This window comes from Oncorhynchus clarkii, chromosome 23 (assembly GCF_045791955.1).
Source record: "Oncorhynchus clarkii lewisi isolate Uvic-CL-2024 chromosome 23, UVic_Ocla_1.0, whole genome shotgun sequence".
Lineage (NCBI taxonomy): Eukaryota > Metazoa > Chordata > Actinopteri > Salmoniformes > Salmonidae > Oncorhynchus > Oncorhynchus clarkii.
The window spans coordinates 7,621,043-7,627,088 of NC_092169.1; positions in this window are offsets into that span (position 1 = coordinate 7,621,043).

Genomic DNA, 6,046 nt, shown 5'->3' on the forward strand with positions numbered 1-6,046 from the left:
TACACAAGTATTGAGACCCTTTGCTATGTGACTCGAAATTGAGCTCAGATGTATCCTGTTTCCATTGATCATCCTTGAGATTTTTCTACAACTTGATTGGAGTCCACCTGTGAAAGATTATATTGATTCGACAGGATTTGGAAACGCACACACCTGTCTATATACAATGGCTTGCGGAAGTATTCACCCCCTTAGCATTTTTCTATTTTGTTGCCTTACAACCTGGAATTAAAATTGATTTTTTGGGGGGGGTTTGTATCATTTGATTTACACAACATGCCTACCACTTTGAAGATGCAAAATATTTTGGGGGGTGAAACAAACAAGAAATAAGACAAAAAACTTTGTAGAGCCACCTTTTGAAGTAAATACAGCGGCAAGTCTCTTGGGGTATGTCTCTATAAGCTTGGTACATCTACCCATTGGGATTTTTGCCCATTCTTCAAGGCAAAACTGCTCCAGCTCCTTCAAGTTGGATGGGTTCCGCTGGTGTACAGCCATCTTTAAGTCATACCCCAGATTCTCAATTGGATTGAGGTCTGGGCTTTGACTACACCATTCCAAGACATTTAAATGCTTCCCTTAAACCACTCAAGTGTTGCTTTAGCGATATAATTAGGCTCATTGTCCTGCTGGAAGGTGAACCTCTGTCCCAGTCTCAAATCTCTGGAAGACGGAACCAAGTTTCCCTCAAGAATTTCCCTGTATATAGCGCCATCCATCACTCCTTCAATTTTGACCAGTTTCCCAGTCCCTGCCGATGAAAAACATTTCCACAGCACGATGCTGCCACCACCTTGGGGATGGTGTTTTCGGGGTGATGAGAGGTGTTGGGTTTGCACCAAACATAGTGTTATCCTTGATGGCCTAAAAGCAAACGTTTTGTCTCATCTGACCAGAGTCCCATATGTTTTGGGAGTCTCCCACATGCCTTTTGGTGAACACCAAATGTGTTTGCTTATTTTTTTCTTTAAGCAATGGCTTTTTTTCTGGCCACTCTTCCATAAAGCCCAGCTCTGTGGAGTGTACTGCTTAAAGTGGTCCTATGAACAGATACTCCAATCTCTGCTGTGGAGCTTCGCAGCTCCTTCAGGGTTATCTTTGGTCAGTTTTTTTGCCTCTCTGATTAATGACCTCCTTGCCTGGTCAGTGAGTTTTGGTGGGCGGCCCTCTCTTGGCAGGTTTGTTGTGGTGTCATGTTCTTTCAATTTTTTTATAATGAATTTAATTGCGCTACGTGGGATGTTCAAAGTTTCAGATATTTTTTTATAACCCAACCCTGGTCTGTACTTCTCCACAACTTTGTCCCTGACCTGTTTGGAGAGCTCCTTGGTCTTCATGTGCCTCTTGCTTGGCGGTGCCCCTTGCTTAGTGGTGTTGCTGTCTCTGGGGCCTTTCAGAACAGGTGAAGTCGGAAGTTTACATACACCTTAGCCAAATACATTTAAACTCAGTTTTTCACAATTCCCGACATTTAATCCTAGTAAAATTTCCCTGTCTTAGGTCAGTTAGGATCACCACTTTATTTTAAGAATATGAAATGTCCAAATAATGGTAGAGAGAATGATTTATTTCAGCTTTTATTTCTTTCATCACATTCCCAGTGGGTCAGATGTTTACATACACTCAATTAGTATTTGGTAGCATTGCCTTTAAATTGTTGAACTTGGGTCAAACGTTTCGGGTAGGCTTCCACAAGCTTTCCACAATAAGTTGGGTGAATTTTGGCCCATTCCTCCTGACAGAGCTGGTGCAACTGAGTCAGGTTTGTAGGCCTCCTTGCTCGCACACGCTTTTTCAGTTCTGCCCACAAATGTTCTATAGGATTGAGCTCTGGGCTTTGTGATGGCCACTCCAATACATTGACTTTGTTGTCCTTAAGCCATTTTGCCACAACTTTGGAAGTTTGCTTGGGGTCATTGTCCATTTGGAAGACCCATTTGCAACCAAGCTTTAACTTCCTGACTGATGTCTTGAGATGTTTCTTCAAAATATCCCCATCATTTTCAGACCTCATGATGCCATCTATTTTGTGACATGCACCAGTCCCTCCTGCAGCAAAACACCCCCACAACATGATGCTGCCACCCCCATGCTTCACGGTCAGGATGGTGTTTTTCGGCTTGCAAGCCTCCCCCTTTTCCCTCCAAACGTAACGATGGTCATTATGGCCATACAGTTATATTTTTTGTTTCATCAGACCAGAGGAAATTTCTACAAAAAGTACGATCTTTGTACCCAGACATATGGGGAGGTTTTGGAGCAGTGGCTTCTTCCGTGCTGAGCGGCCTTTCAGGTTTTACTGTGGATATACTGTAATTGATTCTGTTGGAAAGGGGAGAAATTGTGCTTTACAATGGTATTGACATTACAGTTGATCTGGAAGTATTACATTTTTGGGGCGCTAAAATAAGTGCAATTGTACGGACCAAGGCGATGTACGAGTTTATGTGAGTTTACGTTAGCTAGCTACCTAGCTAGCTCCTTCTTTAGCTTGCAGTGTGACTAATGTAAGAAAAAATTGTTTAGAAAATTTAAATGGATTGTTCAGTAGAATTAATGTCATGTCTGTATTAGATATCATTTAATTGACAATACTAATGTTAAATGTTCTTGGCTAGACAAGCAATGCGTTGCTTGCAAGCTAGCTAACTTAGCTAGCTTTAGTGAGGGTTGGGTGTCTGAAAGAATTTATAGCTAGCTAGATTATTTATAACATATATTAGCTCTATTTTTGCCCACCTACAGTGGTCTGGAGCCTCAGCTGCCTATTGACAGACCCCAGGCAATGTAAGAAGTATTTTGTATAATTTAGCTAGCTTGTTCCCAATGAAATGTGTTCATGAACATTAACCCTTTATTTATTCTTCATCTTGTGTGAAATTGATTCACTGACTCTCTGTCCCAGCATTATCCACAGGGTAACTGTCAATGTGTGAGTTTGCAATGGACACTGGAGGTGAAGGAATCTGCACTTTAAGCATCAATTTTATGTTCATGAACATTAACCAGTAATTCTTCATCTTGTGTGGAATGTTTTCACTGACTCTGCATTATCCACAGTGTAGCTGTCAACTTGTGAGCCTGAAAATGGACACTGGAGGTGAAGGAATCTGCATTGTAACTATGAATTTGACATTCAAATACATACTTTTGAAATACAGATGTTAAGTGCACAAAGGTCATTTAAACATTATATTTTGTGTTTCAGATGTGACCTTACAGTGATTCCCATGTCGCATTTCAGTTATTATACACAAAAGTTATTTGAGCAAAAAATAAAGATTATTGAAAGCACTTTTAGTTGTCAGTCATGTGCTATTCATTCAAATTTGTCAAAGTGATTTATTGCTCTACTTTTAGTTTTATGCATATCATTTTAATGTAGCCTAGCTCCAAAATGTAAGGTAAAAAGACAACATTTCCATTCATTAAAATACATGGCAATGTATATTTATGAAATATTTATGAAATATATTTTGGAACATATTTTACTATTTTACACAAATCATTCAAATCCAGACAGAAAATATTTACACAACAAGCAATCTAATATCTCACAGTCAAAACTCTCCGTCGTTTAGTTCACCATTCTGCGATTCTCACTGCATGCGCTCAAAATGTATTTCCATACTATATATTTAAACATGCAGTTGCTGTCGGAAGTTTACATACACATTTGCCAAATACATTTAAACTCAGTTTTTCACAATTCCTTGTCACGGTCTTCCTCCTCTTCATCTGAAGAGGAGAGGCGAGAAGGATCAGAGGACCAAAATGCGGCGTGGTATGTGTTCATAGTGAATTTTAATAAAGAAAACACTGAACACTGCAACACTATACAAAAACAATAAACCAATGACGACCGTGAAGCTACAAATGAGACCTGTGCTGACACAAGCCACTAACATAGACAATCACCCACAAACAAACAGTGGAACCCAGGCTACCTAAGTATGATTCTCAATCAGAGACAACTAATGACACCTGTCTCTGATTGAGAACCATACTAGGCCGAAACATAGAAATCCCCAAATCATAGAAAATCAAACATAGACTGCCCACCCAACTCACGCCATGACCATACTAAATAATGACAAAACAAAGGAAATAAAGGTCAGAACGTGACATTCCTGACATTTAATCTTAGTAAAAAATGCCATGTCTTAGGTCAGTTAGGATCACCACTTTATATTAAGAATGTGAAAATGTCAGAATAATAGTAGAGAGAATGATTTATCTCAGCTTTTATTTCTTTCATCACATTCCCAGTGGGTCAGAAGTTTACATACACTCAATTAGTATTTGGTAGCATTGCCTTTAAATTGTTTAACTTGGGTCAAACGTTTTAGGTAGCCTTCCACAAGCTTCCCATAATAAGTTGGGTGAATTTTGTCCCATTCCTCCTGACCGAGCTGGTGTAACTGTGTCAGGTTTGTAGGCCTCCTTGCTCGCACACGCTTTTTCAGTTCTGCCCACACATTTTCTATGGGATTGAGGTCAGGGCTTTGTGATGGCCACTCCAATACCTTGACTTTGTTGTCCTTAAGCCATTTTGCCACAACTTTGGAAGTATGCTTTGGGTCATTGTCCATTTGGAAGACCCATTTGTGACCAAGCCTTAACTTCCTGACTGATGTCATTAGATGTTGCTTCAATATATCCACACCATATTCTTTCCTCATGATGGCATCTATTTTGTGACGTGCACCAGTCCCTCCTGCAGCAAAACACCCCCACAACATGATGCTGCCACCCTCGTGCTTCACGGTTGGGATGGTGTTCCTCGGCTTGCAAGACTCCCCCTTTTTCCTCCAAACATAACAATGGTCATTATGGCCAAACAGTTCTATTTTTGTTTCATCAGACCAGAGGACATTTCTACAAAAAGTACGATCTTTGTCCCCATGTCCAGTTGCAAACCGTAGTCTGGCTTTTTTATGGTTGTTTTGGAGCAGTGGCTTCTTCCTTGCTTAGTGGCCTTTCAGGTTATGTCGATATAGGACTCGTTTTACTGAGGCTATAGATACTTTTGTACCTGTTTCCTCCAGCATCTTCACAAGGTCCTTTGCTGTTGTTCTGGGATTGATTTACACTTTTCGCACCAAAGTACGTTCATCTCTAGGAGATAGAATGCGTCTCCTTCCTGAGCGGTATGACGGCTGCGTGGTCCAATGTTGTTTATAGATGAACAGATGAACGTGGTACCTTCAGGCATTTGGAAATTGCTCCCAATGATGAACCAGATTTGTAGAGGTCTACAATTTTTTTTCTGAGGTTTTGGCTGATTTCTTTAGATTTTCCCATGATGTCAAGCGAAGAGGCACTGAGTTTGAAGGTAGGCCTTGAAATACATCCTCAGGTACACCTCCAATTGACTCAAATGAGGTCAACTATCAGAAGCTTCTAAAGCCATGACCTAATTTTCTGGAATTTTCCAAGCTGTTTAAAGGCACAGTTAACTTAGTGTATGTAAACTTCTGACCCACTGGAATTGTGATGCAGTGAATTATAAGTGAAAATAATCTGTCTGTAAACAATTGTTGGAAAAATGACTTGTGTCATGCACAAAGTAGATGTCCTAACCGACTTGCCAAACTATAGTTTGTTAACAAGAAATGTGTGGAGTGGTTGAAAAATGAGTTTTCATGACTCCAATCTAAGTGTATGTAAACTTCCGACTTCAACTGTATATATAAACTGAACAGTACTGGAACCAAAATCAAACCTTGTGGAACGTCACATGTGATATGTATTTCTCTGAGTTATGTTCACCAAGGGTGACAAAACACTCTTGACCAGTTAAATAGGTATAAAATAATGTGTCTGTTTGAAAACTAATTTCTTAAGAATTTTGCTTAAGAAGGAAAGGTTGGAAATTGGTGGAAAATTGCTAAGAGCTGAAGAATCTAGATTTATTTTCGACAGAGGGGGTTTCCCCATAGCAGTTTTTAGTGCAGTGGGGAAAATGTCTGTGAACAAGGAGTGATTAACAATAGCTTGCACTTCTTCAGATATGCAATTAAAACTGTTTTGAAGAAGGCAG